General features: G+C 39.8%; 1 long non-coding RNA gene across 1 annotated transcript; it reads left to right on the top strand.

The window, feature by feature from the left end:
* The first annotated feature begins 8,526 nt into the window (after positions 1–8,526).
* On the top strand, positions 8,527–10,659 carry LOC121399679. Its single transcript, XR_005965254.1, has 2 exons — positions 8,527–8,959; positions 10,595–10,659. It is a non-coding gene; the product is annotated as an uncharacterized LOC121399679 (long non-coding RNA).
* Positions 10,660–22,186: the final 11,527 nt, after the last annotated feature.

The following is a 22,186-nucleotide window of genomic DNA, read 5'->3' as shown; positions in this document are numbered from 1 at the left end:
CTATCTACTACATTCACCCTTTAACCCTGTATTATCCCTATCTACTATCTTCCCCAATTGACCACTTTAACCCTGTATTCGCCCTATCTTCTATATTCTTCATTTCACCCATATAACCTCTTTCTACTATTTAACCCTTTAACCCTGTGTTATCCCTATCTACTATTTCCCCTCTTTAACCCAGTATTATCCTTATCTACTATATCCCTCTTTAACCCTGTACTAGAGTCCTGCAGCGGGTCGGGTACCCGAGGGTTGCACGCAAAAACCTGCGGTGCCTTGCGGGTTCTGCGAAGAGATTCCAGATGCGAGTATACGCGCGGGTCGGCGGTTATGCATGTTTTACGGGATGCGGGCCAGGACGCAGGTCTTCTCAATATCAATATTTGCTCCTTTATTCTGGGCACGACTACTTCCGATGATATCACTTCCGGTGTACAATGACAGCACTTCCTGTTTTACGTCTTTCCCCCCCAGATCATAGCTACTTCTGATGATGTCACTTCCGGTTTATAATGACAGCACTTCCTGATTCTTGATGGTCAGCTGGTCGCAGGTCATCCCTTGTATCATCCCTATCTACTGTATCCCTTTTTAACCCTGTATTATCCCGATTTACTATATTCCCCATTTAACCATGTATTATCCCTATCTACTATCTTCCCCAATTGACCACTTTAACCCTGTTGTAGCCCTATCTACTATATTTCCCATTTAACCCTTACTGTCTCTATCTACTATATCCCCTTTAACCCTGTATCATCCCTATCTACTATATCCCCTTTAACCCTGTATTTTCCCTATCTACTATATCCCCTCTTTAAACCTGTATTATCCCTAACTACTATATCCCCTCTTTAACCCTGTACTAGAGTCCTGCAACGGGTCGGGTACCCGCGGGTTACACGCAAAAACCTGTGCTACCTTGCGGGTTGTGTGAAGAAATTCCAGATGCGGGTATACGCGCGGGTCGGCGGTTCTGCATGTTTGCGTGATGCGCGCCGGGACGCAGGTCTTCTCAATATCAATATTTGCTCCTTTATTCTGGGCGTGTCTACTTCCAATGATGTCACTTCCGGTGTACAATGACAGCACTTCCTGTTTTACGCCTTTTCCCCCAGATCATAGCTACTTCCCATGATGTCACTTCCGGTTTATAATGACAGCACTTCCTGATTCTTGATGGTCAGCTGGTCGCAGGTCTGGGTGGCGGATAAGGTACTTTCAGGTCGGGTCTAAGCGGGTAAGAATTCGGGTTACGGGTCTTGGTTGTGGATTGCAATGTGCGAGTCGGGTTCGGGTCCCTAAAAATGGACCTGTGCAGGACTCTCTACTATACCTATCTACTATATCCCTCTTTAACCCTGTATTATCCCTATCTACTATATCCCTCTTTAACCCTGTATTATCCCTATCTACTTTATCCCCTTTAACCCTGTATTATCCCTATCTATTATCTTCCCCAATTGACCCTTTAACCCTGTTGTAGCCCTGTCGACTATATTCCCATTTAACCTTATTATCTCTATCTACTATATCCCATTTAACCCTGTATTATCCCTATCTGCTGTATCCCCCTTAACCCTGTATTATCCTATCCTATATCCCTTTAAACTAGAGTATCCTATTACGTATTCACTTTAACCGAATTATCCCTATCTACTATATCCCTTTAATACTGTATTATCCCTATCTACTATATCCCCTTGTAATCTGTATCATCCTATCTTTACAGATCAGCCACTTGGTTTGTCTGTTTGACCAGAATAACTAAACACAGATATCCATTATCTCATTTAAACAGAACTGCGTCACAACATCCCATCTAATTAAAGCATTCACCATTGTTCACAATGGTGCTTGTATGCTAATGGAAAGGTTAAATGCATATGAGTTAAGATGACTTAGATAACGCAGTTCTCATTAACATGAGTCATGACGCATTTATCTCACAAATCCAAGTGCTTCATCTGTATATCCCTTTTTAACCCTGTATTATCCCGATTTACTATATTCCCCATTTAACCCTGTATTATCCCTATCTACTATCTTCCCCAATTGACCACTTTAACCCTGTTTTAGCCCTATCTACTATATTCCCCATTTAACCCTTACTGTCTCTATCTACTATATCCCCTTTAACCCTGTATTATCCCTATCTACTATATCCCTTTAACCCTGTATTTTCCCTTTCTACTATATCCCTCTTTAACCCTGTACTATCCTTATCTACTATATCCCTCTTTAACATTTTACTATCCTTATCTACTATTTCCCTCTTTATCATTATCTACTATATCCCTCTTTAACCCTGTACTAGAGTCCTGCAGTGGGTCGGGTACCCACGGGTTACACGCAAAAACCTGCGGTAACTTGCGGGTTCTGTGAAGAAATTCCAGATACCGGTATACCCGCGGGTCGGCGGTTCTGCATGTTTGCAGGATGCGGGCCGGGACGCAGGTCTTTTCAATATCAATCTTTGCTCCTTTATTCTGGGCACGTCTACTTCCAATGATGTCACTTCCGGTGTACAATGACAACACTTCCTGTTTTACGCCTTTTTTTCCAGATCATAGCTACTTCTGATGACAGCACTTCCTGATTCTTTAAGGATCAGCAGGTCGCAGGTCTGGGTGGCGGATAAGGTACTTGCGGGTCGGGTAGCGGGTCCAAGAGGGTAAGAATGCGGGTTACGGGTCTTGGTTGCGGATTGGAGGGTGCGGGTCGGGTTCGGGACCCAAAAAATGGACTTGTGCAGGACTCTGTACTATCCCTATCTACTATATCCTCTTTAACCCTGTATTATCCTTATCTACTATATCCCTCTTTAACCCTGTACTATCCTTATCTATTTTATCCCTTTTTAACCCTGTACTAGAGTCCTGCAGCGGGTTAAAACCTGCGGTACCCTGCGGTTTGTGTGAAGACGTTCCAGATTCGGGTATACCCACGGGTCAGCGGTTCTACGTGTTTGCGGAACGCGGGCTGGGACGTAGGTCTTCTCAATATCAATATTTGCTCCTTTATTCTGGGCACGACTACTTCCGATGATGTCACTTCCGGTTTACAATGACAGCACTTCCTGTTTTACGTCTTTTCCCCCCAGATCATAGCTACTTCCGATGATGTCACTTCTGGTTTATAATGACAGCACTTCCTGATTCTTGATAGTCAGCGGGTCGCAGGTCTGGGTTGCGGATAAGGTACTTGCGGGTCCAAGCAGGTAAGAATGCTGGTTACGGATCCTGGTTTGCGGATTGCAAGGTGCGGGTCGGGTTCGGGTCCCAAAAATGGACCTGTGCAGGATTCTGTACTATCCCTATATACTATATCCACTCTTTAACCCTGTATTATCCCTATCTACTATATCCCCTTTAACCCTCTATTATCCCTATCTACTATATCCACTCTTTAACCCTGTATTATCCCTATCTACTATATCCCTCTTTAACCATCTATTATCCCTATCTACTATATCCCCTTTAACCCTGTATTATTACAATCTACTATATTTCCCCTTTAACCCTGTATTATCCCTATCTACTATATCCCCTTTTTAACCCTATATTATCCCTATCTACTATATCCCCTTTAACCCTGTATTATCTCTATCTACTATACTCCCCTTTAATCCTGTATTATCCCTATCTACTATATCCCCTTTAACCCTGTATTATCCCTATCTACTATATCCCTCCCGCGGGTCGGCGGTTCTGCATGTTTGCAGGATGCGGGTCGGGACGCAGGTCTTTTCAATATCAATCTTTGCTCCTTTATTCTGGGCACGTCTACTTCCAATGATGTCACTTTCGTGTACAATGACAACACTTCCTGTTTTACGCCTTTTTTTCCAGATCATAGCTACTTCTGATGACAGCACTTCCTGATTCTTTAAGGATCAGCAGGTCGCAGGTCTGGGTGGCGGATAAGGTACTTGCAGGTCGGGTAGCGGGTCCAAGAGGGTAAGAATGCGGGTTACGGGTCTTGGTTGCAGATTGGAGGGTGCGGGTCGGGTTCAGGACTCAAGAAATGGACTTGTGCAGGACTCTGTACTATCCCTATCCTATATAATAAAGTGCAAGTGTCTCTGCGTCCAGTCCCTGTGTCCGTGGAAATGCGCTACTGCGCATGTGCTCCACGGACCGATAGGATAACATCACAATCAGCCCATAGCTCCTCAGCTTCACGCCTCCCAGCAGGACAGCAGTGTTTTAGCAGCCGCAGCCTGTGTTCTAAGCCACGTACCTGTGCCAATCGCCGTATAGAAAACGTTGGCATGTCTATTAGTCCCCGGGACAGCGCTGTAACCCCACTCAGGCCTCTTGCCCCCGTATGGATCAACGAACAAGTGTGATCATGCGCACTGACACCGGCCAAGCTTCCGCAAGGGGAATCACGCTGGCTTCCCGGGAATTGTAGTTTTTATTAGACCCTATCCCCTGAGTTTCGTCATCAGTAGGACTACAACTCCCAGTGTTCCTGGGCCGCTGACATTTCACCAATAACTTGGCAAGCGCCAGTTGTTAGCGGTGTCACTTTCTGAGAATATTTAGGGCGTACTGTTCGTACGCATATGTAGTCATTTGGCCCTGTGTAAATTAGGCGATTTTTTTAAAAATGTGCCACGAGTGCTGAGGATTTATAAAGGGCTGTGAAGGCAACGTCCCTTTGACAAGCATAGTGGGAGGAAAAGTTTGTCTGTTACCTCACTTGCAATTCAGAAATCTCTGCAACCCAAAAACAACTGCAATTGTTTCAGCTTTATCATTATATTACAATGGAGTATAATACAGTGGAAAATACATGGAAACTCTGTACAATCTATCACACCAAGGCTTACACACTCACTCACACACTCACTCACACACTCACTCACACTCACACACTCACTCACTCACTCAGCAGCAGCAGCACATACACACACTCTCTGTCTCTAACATCACACAAACAGACTTTCCTTCTGCTTTAATGAATTATTCTCTACAACAATTGACTGACAGAGATCTGTTACAGGCAGTTTCTGGGTAGAAATATGCTGACTATATAAAAGACTCCTGGCTAATCGTATGTTTCTACTACACAACATTAAAGGTGAAAATCGATGGGAATTTTTTCCCAAAGACTAATTGCTACCAAAGGTGCCCTGAGACACCAACTCAGAGTGACATATGAAATAACCTTCCATAGCTTCCCCCATTTATCCTTCGGCATTCACTGCCTTGGGAGGAAATGTTTTCTAAATTAGGAAGATGTACGTAAGATTGTAACAAGGGCTGTGTAGTTATAATTCCACTGCCAAAGCACTGACCTTGCTGTCTGTTATAGGGATTTTCAAATGTAAATGTAGGAGCAATAGACATTAAACATGGACCATTTTCAGTCAATATAAAATACCAGTCCCTGTGTCCGTGGGATTGTGCTACTGCGCGTGTGCCCCACGGACCGTCTCTGGCGAATTTTCTACATATGTTCTAGTGCCCGTTAATTTAACGGGCTTAATGTCTAGTCTACTATATCCCTCTTTAACCCTGTATTATCCCTATCTACTATATCCCTCTTTAACCCCTGTATTCATCCCTATCTACTATTTCCCCTTTAACCTGTATTATCTCTATCTACTATATCCCTTTAACCCTGTATTATCCCTATCTACTATGTTCAATTTAACCCTGTTGTAGCCCTATCGACTATATTCCCCCTTTAACCCTTATTATCTCTATCTACTATATCCCTATTATCCCTATCTACTATATTCCCCCTTTAACCCTGTATTAACCCTTGTCTACTGTCTTCCCCAATTCACCCATTTAACCCTGTATTTTCCCTATTTACTATATTCCCCCCTTTAACCCTGTATTATCCCCATCTACTGTCTTCCTCAATTCACCCATTTAACCCTGTATTATCCCTATTTACTATATTCCCCCTTTAACCCTGTATTATCCCTATCTACTGTATTCCCCCTTTAATCATGCATTATCCCTATCTGCTATCTTCCCCAATTGACCCTTTAACCCTGTATTAGCCCTTCCTACTATATTCCCCATTTTTACCATTATTATCTCTATCTACCATATCCCCCTTTAACCCTGTATTATCCCTATCTGCTTTATCCCATTGAACCCTGTAGTATCCCTATCTACTATATCCCCTCTTTAACCCTGTATTATCCATATCACATTATATATGGATACAAGATTATGACACAAGAACAGTTTTTAACTATTTTCAAATCTCGGTGTGCATCTATACTTGAATTTAATTTTTTTATGAAATGTACATTTAGATAGAACCTAGATGTGTGTGTGTGTGTGTATATATATATATATATTTATTTATTTTTTTCAATAATCTTTATTGAAATTTCAAACAAGTACAAATTGACTTGCAACAAATGTTCATACACTTACAGTTCTTCAGAAAATGCAAGTCACCAAATATAAATCCACATTACAGAAAAAAATAAAACAAAAAGAATATAAAATTACGATAACATACAAACTCCGGTAAAGAGAGAGAATCATTGAAAAAAAGTACAAAACGACCCATCATATGTCAATCGTTATATATATTATTTTTTAATTCATTTTGATTGGTAATTTTTTGAGGAGTTTTTAGAAACTGTTTAGAAAACTTTAGAAAAATTTGACCCTTGATAAATCTGCCCTGAAGACTTGTACTTGAAGTACTATCAAAATGTGCATTTCATACAAAATGATTTAGAGTATAGAAAATAGTTAAAAAATGTAGCTTTTATTTAATACATCATTAAAACATAGTACAGGTCAACGTTTCAGTCTCCACCTAAGACCATTGTCAAGACCTAATGTGTGTGTATGCAAAGAGAGTTTTATAGATATAAATACTCCCGCCCACAAGTGGTTACCCTGGTCAATTATAAACACACTCGGGTAGTCTCCCCCGTCATACACATTGCAGATTATTCACTTATCCATGCTCTTCAGTGTATACAGGAGAAGGGTTAACATTGGAGGAAAATATAGATAAAAACAAGCATAATCCAACAGAAAATTCAGCAAACGTAACATAGTTAATGTGACAACTCAAATGTTGTAACTGGTGCTGAACACCAGTCCTGGTTTGGGTCCCAAACTGGGACTGGTGTTCAGTACCAGGTACCATCCCGGAACTAAGGTCTTGGGTGAGACAGTCAAGAGACATTGGAATATAATATGTGCCGATATGGATTTGTCTCATATTTTGCCTGAACCAGCCATGATTAGCTATAGTCGAGGGACCACCTTTGAGATTTGTTGGTCAAAACTGATGCTGTAGATTGTTCTGCAGTTAAAGGGGAAACCCCTGGCTATCAGAGTTGAAGTCAGGAGGCTTCCACTGTCCAAGCTGCACATCTTGCCGCTACATGACACCTGGGACATCTTTTCTACACCCCACATGGGTAAATGGTTTGTGATTTGCCAGCATATCACCGGTATCACCGCACATCTAGTCTATCTGATAACTTGTCCGTGCGGATTATGTTATTATGCAGATTTGTTAAGGGTTGAATTGCAAATTCACAGTAAAAAAAAACACATTTTGAGCTATTTTTGTGTACTTTGACTATGGAATAGGCCAAAATGAGATTTGAATTAGAAAAAAATTAGACTATTTGAATATTGAAACTTATCATGTACTGTCCCTTTAAAACTTTGACCATTCGCCATTTAAAACCTTGTGAATTGCTGTTTTAGCCTATAGGAGACCTCCTAGAACTTATTTGGAGTCAATTGGCGGACTATGAAAAATCTCAGTTTTTTGGGGCAATGGGGCCCTGTACTTACTACCTGAGCCCCAGTCCATAGATAGTATAGATAGCATAGTGATGATTCAGGAATGATCCTATTTCTAGTTCCGCACAGTTACAAATAGGAAAACAATTCTGTAAATGTTTTGTGGGTAAATGGAATAAACTATTCTATTAACAGAAGCAAAAAGAATCACCTGATTATGAACTGGGACTTATAGTCACATTGTTACACCTATTATTTTGGTGAGTCCCTAAGCACAAAAACTAAATGACTTTTTATAACTCTATAGATTTTCAAATTGACTTTTAATTCCAGAAATATTTTTAAGCCATTCAAGTATGGGATCCGTTATCCAGAAACCTTATTATCCAGAAAGCTCCAAACTACGGAGACGTAAGGTATGAAGATCCAAATTACAGAAAGATCCTTTATCCAGAATAACCTAGGTTCTGAGCATTCTGGGTAACAGGTCCTCTATAAAAATATGCAAAATACTTTAACTTTTTCATTAGGTATCATATTTGTGGGAACCCCCCATCCAGAGTGGGAGCTGAATTAGCCACAGCTGTGGGGGTGGAAGCCATTTTTGGCTGATAGGAGCCATATCCATATTATAGGAGAGATAGAAGAGAGGAGAATGGGAGCATTAGATCAGTTACTAAAGCTCATTATTACTACTCCATGGGGAATCCCTTTTACACTGTGAAAAGTCACATTTGTCACATTTTCAGCAAAACCCAAATTTCCTACAACACTGGCAATGTAGTAAAATGCTGGGACAACAAGTTGTAACAATAAAGTGTTGATATCAATTGAAATCAGTTTATTATCAAGTATTTCTGAATTTACTTCTATAGCGACACAATTGTACTCAGTGATTTACAAGGTATAAACATACACAGGCTACAGTTCTATTGAGTTATACAGTAACAGTAGAGACATCTGTGCTGTCTAATCGCTTAGTGGGATGAAGAGCTTACACTTTATTGGGTTATGTCAAATACATCATTTCTTTATGGCATTAATTCACCAGTGTATTTTATAACTCCGCCCACCAATCATTATGTACTTCTGTTGACTTTTGTTGCCTAGGTGATGTCATTGTGATGTCATGTGATGTCATAATGGACAGAATGAAGGTGTCCAGCTGCAGCCCAGATTGGCTCATTCTTTGTCAGGAGACTGAGGTGAGTACAAGTCGGGATCGTTGGGTACAAATATGAGCAAAAGGAATGTTATAAATACTGTTACTGTGGGGCTTAGACACTGCTGGTGCTACTGGGAATCATTTAGAATTTGTTAGTAGGATTTTGAAGGAGTCTGTTGCGCTTGGTCACTGTATATTAGAAACACAAAATCTGGGCTGGAACTAGGGGTGGGCAGAAGAGGCAGATATTTAGGTTAGGGGTGCAATGGTTGGGGAGTACGAGGCATGAGATGTACCTCTTATGTCTGCCTAATGTTGGCCCTTCTGTAGCTCTGGCCCACTCAACCCCCCCCCCCCAACTCATCAACTGCTGTCTGGCTGTGGGGGGATTTGGTGCACAAGTTGCAGGTGGATGCTGGGGGATGAGCGGGGGTTGGGGGCAAGTGGGGGTCTCTCTTGGGTGCCATCACCTTGGGGCTCAGCGCTACAGACAATATTGCCACATTCCCTACTTTTATTTTAGGTGGGGGCTTGTGGATAATGAAATCCATTAAATATTTATTACACTTATACTTCACTTGGAATCCACTCAACCCACCAACCTTTATCTACATCACTGACCTACATTTCCCACCACGGGTTGCACGTGTGATGTCACAATGGTGGGAATCTCGCACTTGTAATATGATCCCGCCCACACCTGGGCTGCCTTTGTGATGTCACAATGCACAGTGTGATGTCATAATAGGCAGAGTTAAGGTCTCAAGCAGCAGCTCAGATTTTCTCATTCTTTTTCAGACGACTGAGGTGAGTACAACTCCTGATATTAGAAGGAAAACATATTTCAAAACTATTTTAACACTGGTACTATGTGGAATATAAGACTGTTATGGGCAGATTTATCAAAGGTAGTATCTATGTGAATTTTTTTACTGTAATAAATTCAAATATGCGCAATAAACTCAAATGGGAGTTTTTTTAAGAAAACAATTGAACGTCTAGGGGCAGATTTATCAAGGGTCAAATTGAATATTTAAGGGGCAGATTTATCTTGGGTGGAATTTTGAATCTGCAAAAATTCAAATTCACAAAGATCAACCAAATTAAGTTGTATTTTTTTTGGAGCGAATAGGTCAGTTTTTAATAGAATAGGTCTGTATTCAGCTGGATTCAAATTTTATGAATCTAATTAAAATCACATTCGATCAAATTCAATTCGAAGTTTTTCCCCAAAAAAACTTTGGTCCACCGAATGACTCCAAATAGGTTCCAGGAGGTCCCCCATAGGCTAAAACAGCAATTTGGAGGTTTTAGATGGCTAATGGTGGAAGTCAAATTTTTAAAGAGACAGTACATGATAAATTTCTATATTTGAATTTTTGATTTTTTTTCAAAATCAAATCAAATTTGGACTATTCCCTAGTGGAAGTACATGAAAAATAGCTTGAAAGTTTTTTCATTCAAAAATTCACCTCGACCTTTGATAAATCTGCCCCTTAGTGGTGTCTTGAGTAAGTTAGAATTACAGGATTTTGAACTGTGGTGTTGTACGTGGTCCAGCCTACCATCATTTGCTGCTGATATTTTATCCATTCTCTATATATATATATATATGTGTATAGGTATTGTGCATGGAAGAGATGACTAATGTGATGTTTTTGTTTTGTCTCCATAGAAAGAAATTTCTTCATTCACAAAATGTGGAAGAGAATCAAATCTTGTTTTTCTTGCTTTCGCAAGGTAAGGACTCGCTTCTTTCTACTGTATCCATTTCATTTGTGACCTTCATGGAGGGAAGGTGCCAGACCAAAAATGTCATGGCCAGACTGGCAATCTATAGCTTGTGGCAAATGCCAGAGGGGCTGCTGTAAGATGCCATAGTCTTAATCTTAACAGGGGCCCCACAGCCACCCCACCTGCTCGGCAGCTTTTGTCAGTCCCCCAGCTCTCAATTAGGAAAGTCGCTGGGGGAGGGGAGATTTCTCCTTAAAGGAGACCCCCTGGTCTGGGGAAGTGGGGAGTCTTCCTCTATATATACAGTAGTTACGCCATGGTTGAGCTTGAGACAATCTCTAAATCTAAACAAATTTTAATTCTATTAATAGGCCTCTAACACGTAGGGGCAGATTTATCAAGTTAAATAGGCAGTAATGGGAGATTTTTTGAACTCCTATAACTTTGAAAAACTTTAAAAAAGACCAACCAAAATTTATTTTAAAAAATCAAGGTTTTTTTCCTGCGGGTGAATAGACTGTATTCAAATCGTTTGAATCAAAGTAAGATTGTATTTCATTGAATTCAATTTGAAGTATCACCAATTTACTCTATATAGGTTCTAGGAGGTCCCCCATAGGCTAAAGCAGCAATTCAATTGGCAGGTTTTAGATGGTGAATGCTTGAAGGCGAAGTTACATGATAAATTTTGCATTTTTATAATTTTTTTCAAATTCGATTCAACTTTGGACTATTCCCTAGTCGAAGTACACAAAAATAGCTCATGATTTGAATTTTTTTACTTTGAATTTTTACTTTGACCCTTGATAAATTTGGCCTTTAAAGGCATAGTTTATTCTGTTCAGAAAATATAAATGTATTGTAATTTTAGGTTCAGATTTATCAAGCCTCGAATTAAAAATTAGAATTTTTAAATTAGAATTTCGAGTTTATTTAGTGTAAGTTGACTATGGAATAGTCCAAATTCGATTCAAGTTTAAAAAAATTTGAAATTAATTAGAATTTTGAAATTTATCATGTACTGTCACTTTGAGAATTCAAATTTGAATATTCAACCTGCCAAATTGGTGTTTTAGCCCATGTGGGCTTCTTACAATCAGTTTGGAGCCATTTGGTGGAATTTTATTTTAAATGATTCTTTTTTTTAATTTCTGATTTTTTAAAACATTTTTCTAACCCTTGATAAATATGCCCCTTAATGTAGAGTTTACCCTACTTGCCTAGCAGTATAATTAAGTACATTTGAAATGTGGTTATATTCATTATATATACATATATATGATTTTTTTTTCCTGGAGTTATTGACTAAACTAAATTTTTTTAAGGCCGAGGTTCTTTGGGCAAAAACTAAAATTTTTAGAGAGAAAAAACTCATGATTTATTAAACCCTTCCGTCATTAAATCTGATATCTCAAACTTATCGAGATCATGCAGAAGTCAATAGGAAATGTCCATTTTACAATTTGAAGATATCGTGATCTGCATTGGGTTTTGTCCAATAATCTGGAAAATTTTGGGTTTTTTGGTGATAACCCAAATAATTGAGAGCCACATCCAAAATATTCTTACGATCCAGGTTTTTGCTCAATTTTATTTAGTTTATTTCAGAGTCTAATTGATAAATAAGATAAAATCAGGGATGGGAGTTTGGTTGAACTTGGCTTAATAAAAATACGAGATACATTTGAGTTTTAGTAAATAACCCCCTTATATCTCTAGTGAATTCTTGTTGCCTATTTGCAGATTCATTTTTGTGATACAAACTTTTTTTTCATTCTTCAACAGAAAAAAAACATCAAATCAACTGAATCTTTGGATCAGAATGAAATCGTTGTGGTAAGCAGAGAAGAATTGTAGAAGAGAAATAGAAATAAGACAATTTGCCATTATTTAGAGCATGTTATTTACTTACCTATAGATTTATATTCAGCTTCATTAAGAAACACTTGATAAAGCCGCACCAGATACATTTCCACTTCCTACTGATCCTAAAGAAAAACGATACTGACGGTTTGGTCGGGTTCTTCTCAAACTGCCACATTTCTCCATTATTTCTCCTTTTCTCTCCTGGCAAGAATAGAGTAGCCCCTTAGCCTCCCTGCACACACCCTGGATTTATTTATCCTTATTATTATTATTAGCGCCCCCCCATTTTCTATACGCTACTCCTCCTACATTTTTAGGGGTACAAGCGCCAAACTTTCCACACCTATTCGCCTTATAGCAAAGTACGTTGCTTGTGCTTTAGTAAGCGATCCCACCCACTGCGCCCGTGCGGCCGACCACTGAAGACGCCTTTTTTCGTATTGACTTTGACAGGGAAAATTTGGGGGGGCACTCCAAAGTGGACGGAGCTACCAACAGCCAATGAAATTTTAGCAATTTTCTAAACGCTACTCCTCCCAGAGTTTTAGGAGTACAATTATGCTCTTAGATTGTTCATGGGAGGGTCCTCAAACTTGGCACAGTTGGTCACTGGAGGACCGGGATCAAAATCTGGAAAAGTGGGTGGAGCCAAAAACAACCAATCAGATTTCTTTGATGATTTAAATGGGAAAAATTAAAATTGCTGCCATTTGCAGGTTATTTATGTCATGGACCTCGAATATCACAAATGTGCTCACTGGGTGTTTGCACTTCAAAGTTAGGAAAAGTGGGTGGAGCCACCAACAACCAATCAAATGTCATTCATTGATTTTCAATAGAAAAACATAAAATTGCTGCCATTTTCACATGTTAAATGTCATGATTCCGAAACCTTAAAGTGTTAGTCACTTGGTGACTCTGGTTCAGAATTAGGAAAAAAGGGGGCGGGGCAACAACAGCCAATCGGATTTCAGCCATTGACCTTAATGAAAAACGCCAAATTGCTGCTATTATTACGGCGTCCATGCCAAGTGTCCCAAACTCAGCACAATTACTCACTGGGCGACTGTGGTCAAAATTTAGGAACAGTGGGCGGAGCCAATAACAGCCAATCAGATTTTACCTATTGACTTCAATGTAAAAGTTTCAAATACTGCCATTCTCACAGTTTTAAAGCCAGAGGCCCCAAACTTGGTACAGACCATGACTGGGTGACTGGGGTGAAAATTCAGAAAACTGGGTGGAGCTTAAAACAGCCAATCAAATGTTACCTATTGCTAATCAATGTCAATATATAAGTTGCTGCCATTCTTTCACAGTTAATGGCAGGGGCATCAAACTTGGCACAGTCGGTCACAGGGGGACTGGGATTCAAATTTTAAAAGTGGGTGGAGCCAAAAACAGCCAATCAGATTTTTGGATTGATTTTAATGGTACAATTTGATCTGCTTCAATTTTCACAGTTTTAAACCAGATTCTACCAACTTTGTGTACTCTCTATGCACCAGTGGCGACTGGCCCCAACACCTCTTGCGTTTCAAAGCCAACATCTTGTGGTTTCTTCAGAAACGACACCATCTAGTTATTATTATTATTACTATTAATAACATGTATTTATAAAACAACATATTCTGCAGCATTGTACAATATATTGGTGTATTCTTTAACCATAGAAGAAAAGATACAACCAATACCCAACACAAGAGGTAAAGAGGGGCCTGTCCAAAAGAACTTACGATCCAAAATCAATTATATCTACTCAAAAGCACTTTTTCCAAAGACTAAACATGCACTCACCTTTAGTGATAACTTGCCTTGGGTGCTAGGACTTTAATTTTATAAACTAATGCCTTTTTATTCCTTAAACAGGCTCAGACACAAGAAGAAGAAGAGCCAACAGAAAGCTTCTGCCTGGTAAGCAGTAAAGGAGTTGGTATCATACAGTCCTTTTTTTGAAGGGGTGGTTCATCTTCAAACAACTAGTTGTTTTCAGATAGATTACCAGATATAACGACTTTCTATTTTCTATGTGTGACGGTTTTTCTAATATTGAAGTGTAAAGTGTCATTTTTCACCTTCAGAAGCAGCCCTGGGAGGGGGGTCGCCGACCCTGTAAACTGTTCTAAATGGATACATTTAGTTGATACATTTCTTGGCTTTGTCCCTGCTGAGCAGAATCTCTGGGTTTCATTACAGGCAGCTGTTAGACTTGATACAATAGTTGCTAATACTCCAGAGATGCTGCTGAGAAATGTATCAATGAAATGTTGTAAAATTGTAACAGTTTAGCGTCTGCACCTGAATTACTGAGCTGTCAGACTCAAACACCAGAGACAGTGACGTTCAACTTTAAACTTAGATTTTGGAAAAACAGTAAAAAATAAAAATAACAGTAAAAAATAAATAATGGAAAGTAATTGAAAAAAGTATTTATTTCTGGGGAACAATCTAAAAACAACTGAATTGAAAAAAGTGTTTTGAAGGTGAACCACCCCTTTAAAGGGAAAATGTTATCGGAAAACATGTTTTTTCAAAACACATCAGTTAATAGAGCTGCTCCAGCAGAATTCTGCACTGAAATCCATTTCTTAAAAGAGCAATTCAATTTGGAAATCTGACATGGGGATAGATATTTTGTCAATTTCCCAGCTGCCCCTGGTCATGTGACTTGTGCCTGCACTTTAGGAGAGAAATGCTTTCTGGCCGGCTGCTGTTTTTCCTTCTCAATGTAACTGAATGTGTCTCAGTGGGACATGGGTTTTTACTATTGAGTGTTGTTCTTAGATCTACCAGGCAGCTGTTATCTTGTGTTAGGGAGCTGTTATCTGGTTACCTTCCCATTGTTCTTTTGTTTGGCTGCTAAGGGGGGGAAGGGAAGGGATGTTATTACTCCAACTTGCAGTACAGCAGTAAAGAGTGATTGGAGTTTATCAGAGCACAAGTCACATGACTTGGGGCAGCTGGGAAATTGACAAAATGTCTAGCCCGATTTCCAGATTTCAAAATTGAATATAAAAAAAATCTGTTTGCTCTTTTGAGAAATGGATTTCAGTGCAGAATTCTGCTGGAGCAGCACTATTAACTGATTCATTTTGGAAAAAAAAATGTTTTCCCATGACAATATCGCTTTATTCCCTATCTCCATCATTACTGTGATTATCAAAGTTGTTAGATTAGATTCCGTGATGCTCATTTATCAACACTGGGCTAATTTGCCACTGGGCAGTTACCTATAGCAACCAATCAGTGATTAGCTTTTTAAAGCCAGCTGCAAGTAGAACAATGAATGCAGCAATCTAATTGTTTGCCATGGTTAACTGCCCAGGGGCGAATTTGCCCAGTGTTGATAAATACCCCCCTTGAGTGTAAGCCCCCCAGCCAAATCTCTCGCTACTGAGACCAGCTCCATAACTTCCAACCACTGTTTTAATATAAGTATTATTAGTTGAGTGCCCTCTCATTGTGACATCAGGATATTCCTAGAGGAGAGCAGTGATCTGTCTCTTATACCATTGCTCTTAACCAGGATAAACTGGTAATACTCTCATGGGATCTGTCAGGAAAGCAGATTGGGATTGATGCAGGCAGAGTTGGTTGGGCGCAATGGACATGATTAGCATCTAATATGATTTCCATTAAACACTTGGTAGTAGATTTATCAAAGGTCGAATTGAGAGTTTCAGTGAATTTTTTTTTTTTTACTCTAATAAATATGAGTATATTCACAACTCAAATGGGGGGATATTTAAGAAAAAACTTGAAAGTCTAAAACTCAAAAGAATATTGCTGACCCAAAAACGCAAATTGAATTTCACTAAACTTGGATCGAGTTTTTTCGCTGAAAAAAACCTTGAATGTCAGGAAGGCTATTGACTTTTTAAAATGGGTCACTGGACCTCTACATGAACATGGCAGGTTTTAGGTGGCAGACAGTAAAATTTAAATTGTTCCCAGGGTCAATGTATGATACATCTCAAATCCAAATTCAAGTTTGGATTATTCCCAACTCAAATTTGTGAGCAAAAATCCAACTCAAAAATTCAAATTTACAATTCACCCTTAATAAATCTGCCCCTACTCTGTACATACTATAGAGATTTATGGATCTGATTTTTTTTTCTCTTATCCAGGTACAACCAATTGAAATTGGCCAAGTCATCAGCCAAGTAAGTAAAAAAGAACAAACCAGACAGACCGAGTATTTATACTTCTTCTCTAAAAAACGAAGCTCATTTGTAATCTTGACTTTTTCTCTCTTAACCAGGAAACAACCGAGACCTCTGGCGTTACCAGCTGCCAAGTAAGTAGTCCAGAAACACTCAACATAGATGAAATATAAATTATTTTATTCCTGAAGTTGTGTTCACTGACTTTATAAAAGGCACATTTGTCTTCTAGTAAGTTTATCCAATGACTAACGTTATCTTTCTTACTCAGGAGGAACCAGTGCAAGAAGAACAAACTGGCACCAACAACTGCCAAGAAAGCCCAGAGGAAGAGGATCTGGGAAATGAGGAGGAGCCGGAGGAAAGTGCTCAGGTTTGAGCTCATTTATAACTTGAATCCATTTAAACTTATTTTGGCCCCAACACAGGCCCCTATCCAATCAAATCACACAAACTACTCTGTAGGCCCCTGTTCCCCCATAACTAAATTCCAAATACACAGGGGCTCTAAATGAAGCACAATTGTGCCCTTAGTTATGTTCATGTGCAATTGCAGCAGATGCAACTTAGAGAATAGATGTGAAAACATGTTTTTATTGATATCGTTAAGCACCTCACCTGGATGTTACACAAGTGGTGTCTCTCTATTTACCAGGAGTCAATAGTGGAGCCTGGCAATATCATCAGCCATAACTTCCCCCATAGTTACATAGTTACATAGTTAAATTGGGTTGAAAAAAGACAAAGTCCATCAAGTTCAACCCCTCCAAATGAAAACCCAGCATCCATACACACACCCCTCCCTACTTTTAATTAAAATTCTATATACCCATATCTATACTAACTATAGAGCTTAGTATCACAATAGCCTTTGTATTATGTCTGTCCAAAAAATCATCCATAAATTCCAAACAACTTCTTTAGTGGAGCCAAATGCTTCTGATAATAAATATCTTTAATGATACTTTTAATCACGTCACCTTGATAGATGCCTCACTAATTGTTTCTATTTACCAGGAATCATCTGGCACCAACACCAGCCAGGAAAGCCCAGAGGAAGAGGATCTGGGAAATGAGGAGGAGCCGGAGGAAAGTGCTCAGGTTTGAGCTCATTTATAATATTAATCCATTTAAACTTATTTTGGTCCCAACTCAGGCCCCTATTCAATTAAATCACACAAATTACTCTGTTGGCCCCTGATCCTCCGAAACTAAATTCCAAATACACAGGGGCTCTAAATGAAGCTCAGTTGTACCTGTAGTTATGATCAATGTGCAATTGCAGCAGATGCAACTTGGGGGCAAATTCACTAACCGGTGAAAATTCGCCAGCTCCTGCGCACAGGGTAACGACCGCTGTAAAAATGACCCCAACAAATTACGCTCAGCAGTTTGAATTTGCGCTAGTGTTGGCTAATGAGCAATACGGTGTGCAGTTAAAGTACAATGGGCGTATATGCTGCAGCAAATACATTACACTACACAAGGCCAGGGAACCTTAATGAAATAAAGTTGTTATAATGTCCTGCACATGTGCCCACTGTATAGTTTAGGTGCCATATGTTAGTAAATGTAGGGGGAAGGAGGGTACCCCCAAAAAAATTTGATCTTTTTCAGTCTATCACCCTTTAAATAGGAAAAAACACCAGCATTTTTTGGGACTTAGAAACTGTTTCAACTAATTTTTGAGGAAGTCCTATCTACTCTATTGCACTTTGCCTGGTCTGAGGTGGGAAGGCAAGTCTGGCGATAGAGTTAAAGTTCAGTAATATCAAAAACTTAGTGAATTTGCGTAGTAACACTACCAAAAATTCACCTGGCGTTAGAGGGTGAAGTTGCACTAGAGTCTATCTCTCTGCCGAAATTACGCCAGTGAAGTGCCAAAATGACATCACACTGGTGAATTTACGCAGCAATTAGCCACTTCACCTTTAGTAAATGTCCCCTTGGAGTGCAGCCACAATTGTGCTGGAATTATGAGAAAAAATATTTTTTCCTGATCTTTATTTTCTGTGTTAAACAGGAAGAACAAGTGATTGAGCACGAGGGGGAGAATTCCATCAACTCCCCCCAACCACCAACCCAATCCATCAACTTCCTCCACTGTCAGGTAAGCAGAAAATAATCAAAGAGTAAAAACTATAATGGAAGAAATGAGATGGATTTCATCATATTCTCTACTCAGCTGAGTTGATCTCACAAAACCAATAAAATATTAATATTAGTAGTTTCCCCAGGGAGCTGAATAGATGTGATAAAACATGTTTTTAATAGGGATGCACTGAATTCACTATTTTGGATTCGGTAGAACCCCCGAATCCTGTGCGAAAAATATCCCAATTTGGATATGCAAATTAGGTATGAATAGGGGAAAAAAAATTGACTTCCGTGTTTTGTGACAAAAAGTCACGATATTTCCCCCTGCCCCTAATTTACATATGCAAATTAGGAGTTGGATTCGGTTCCGCCGAGCATAAGGATTCAGCCAAATTCAAATCATGCTGAAAAAGGCCGAATCCCAAATCCTGGACTCGGAGCATCCCTAGTTTTTAATAATACTTGTAAGCACCTCACCTAGATGGTACACAAGTGGTCTCTCTCCAGGGGAGCTTCACCAATGAGGCGAGTTTAAGGCTGTCGCCTCAGGCAGCAGTGCCCCATTAGGTACCAGGGGCAGCAAAAATGCTTCTTCTGGTTCTTTAAGAGATGAATTTCTGGGGGAGGGGGGCGGCAGCAACTGCAGCTGTCTCAGGCAGCGGAGGGACCATGATCACCCCTGTTCTCTCTCTCTATTTACCAGGAGTCAATAGTGGAGAAATAGACCCACTAGTAGAGGAGCTGAGCAATACCATAGCCAGGTGGAGCTCAATAAGAGCTGACTAATGCATTTTTAGGATTACTTTAAACCATTTAAACTTATTTTGGCCTCAACTCAGGCCCCTATCCAATCAGATCTCACAAACGTCTCCATAGGCTCCTGTTCCCCCCATGAATTCCAAACCACTTCTTTAGGGGAGCTAAATGCATGTGATAATAATTGTCTTTAATGACACTTTTAATCACATCACCTTGATAGATGCCTCACTAATTGTTTCTATTTACCAGGAATCATTGGCAACAACAACTGCCAGGAAAGCCCAGAGGAAGAGGATCTGGGAAATGAGGAGGAGCCGGAGGAAAGTGCTCAGGTTTGAGCTCATTTATAATATTAATCCCATTTAAACTTATTTTGGTCCAAACACAGGCCCCTATTCAATCAAATCACACAAACTCCTCTATAGGCCCCTGTTCCCCCATAACTAAATTCCAAATGCCACAGGGGCTCTAAATGAAGCACAATTGTGCCCTTAGTTATGATCATGTGCAATTGCAGCAGATGCAAATTAGAGAATAGATGTGAAAACATGTTTTTATTGATATCGTTATGCACCTCACGTGGATGTTACACAAGTGGTGTCTCTCTATTTACCAGGAGTCAATAGTGGAGCCTGGCAATATCATCAGCCATAACTTCCCCCATAAATTCCAACACTTCTTTAGTGGAGCCAAATGCTTCTGATAATAAATATCTTTAATGATACTTTTAATCACGTCACCTTGATAGATGCCTCACTAATTGTTTTCTATTTACCAGGAATCATCTGGCACCAACAACTGCCAGGAAATCCCAGAGGAAGAGGATCTGGGAAATGAGGAGGAGCCGGAGGAAAGTGCTCAGGTTTGAGCTCATTTATAACTTTATTCCCTTTAAACTTATTTTGGTCCCAACTCAGGCCCCTGTTCAATCAAATCACACAAACTACTCTGTAGGCCCCTGTTCCCTATAAATTCCAAACAACTTCTTTAGGGCTCTTACAGATGAGTGTTTTTAGCTGCACTTCCCTGAGTTCCAGATTTCATGTGTTCAGACTCAGGGGAGCGCAGGAGTAGATGCACTGAATTCTTTTCAATGGGGCTGTACTCACACAGACACATGTAAGTGCCAAACGCAGGAAAAATACAACATGCTGTGTCCCAACATGCGCTCCTCACTTACATGTGTCTGTGTGAGTACAGCCCCAGTGAAAAGAATTCAGTGCATCTACTCCTGCGCTCCCCTGCAGCTGAACACATGAAACTGGAGCACAGGGAAGCGCAGCTAAAAACGCTCGTCTCTAAGAGCCCTTGGGGGAGCTAAATGCACATGATAATAATTGTCTTTAATGATACTTTTAATCACTTCACCTTGATAGATGTTTCACTAATTGTTTCTATTTACCAGGAATCATCTGGCACCAACAACTGCCAGGAAAGCCCAGAGGAAGAGGATCTGGGAAATGAGGAGGAGCCGGAGGAAAGTGCTCAGGTTTGAGCTCATTTATAACATTAACCCATTTAAACTTATTTTGGTCCAAACACAGGCCCCTATTCAATCAAATCACATAAACTCCTCTATAGGCCCCTGTTCCCCATAACTAAATTCCAAATACACAGGGGCTCTAAATGAAGCTCAGTTGTACCTGTAGTTATGATCATGTGCAATTGCAGCAGATGCAACTTTGGGGCAAATTCAGTAACCAGTGAAAATTCGCCAGCTCTGGCTTTGCGCACATCACAACACTTCGCCAGGTGTAGATTTGCCTGGAAACTGCTAATTCATGAAGATCCGAAGTTGCGCACAGGGTAACGACCGCTGTAAAAATGACCCCAACAAAATTACGCTCAGCAGTTTGAATTTGCGCTAGTGTTGGCTAATTAGCATACGGTGTGCAGTTAAAGTACAATGGGCGTATATGCTGCAGCAAATAGATTACACTACACAAGGCCAGGAACCTTAATAAAATTATATAAAGTGCCAAATGACATCACACTGGCGAATTTACGCAGCATTAGCCACTTCACCTTTAGTAAATGTCCCCTTGAAATGCAGCCACAATTGTGCTGGAATTATGAGAAAAATAACAAATATTTTTTCCTGATCTTTATTTTCTGTGTTAAACAGGAAGAACAAGTGATTGAGCACGAGGGGGAGAATTCCATCAACTCCCCCAACCACCAACCCAATCCATCAACTTCCTCCACTGTCAGGTAAGCAGAAAATAATCAAAGAGTAAAAACTATAATGAAAGAAATGAGATGGATTCATCATATTCTCTACTCAGCTGAGTTGATCTCACAAAACCAATAAAATACTAATATTAGTAGTTTCCCCAGGGAGCTGAATAGATGTGATAAAACATGTTTTTAATAGGGATGCGCTGAATTCACTATTTTGGATTCGGTAGAACCCCAAATCTGTGCGAAAAATATCCCAATTTGAATATGCAAATTAGGTATGAATAGGGGAAAAATATTTTGCTTCCGTGTTTTGTGACAAAAAGTCACGATATTTCCCTCCCTGCCCCTAATTTGCATATGCAAATTAGGATTTGGATTCGGTTCCGCCGAGCATAAGGATTTGGCCAAATCCAAATCATGGTGAAAAAAGCCAAATCCTGGCCGAATCCCAAATCCTGGACTCG

The sequence above is a fragment of the Xenopus laevis genome, chromosome 2L (assembly GCF_017654675.1).
Source record: "Xenopus laevis strain J_2021 chromosome 2L, Xenopus_laevis_v10.1, whole genome shotgun sequence".
Lineage (NCBI taxonomy): Eukaryota > Metazoa > Chordata > Amphibia > Anura > Pipidae > Xenopus > Xenopus laevis.
Note: the sequence above shows the minus strand (reverse complement) of the source record. Positions and strands in the feature narration are given on the sequence as shown.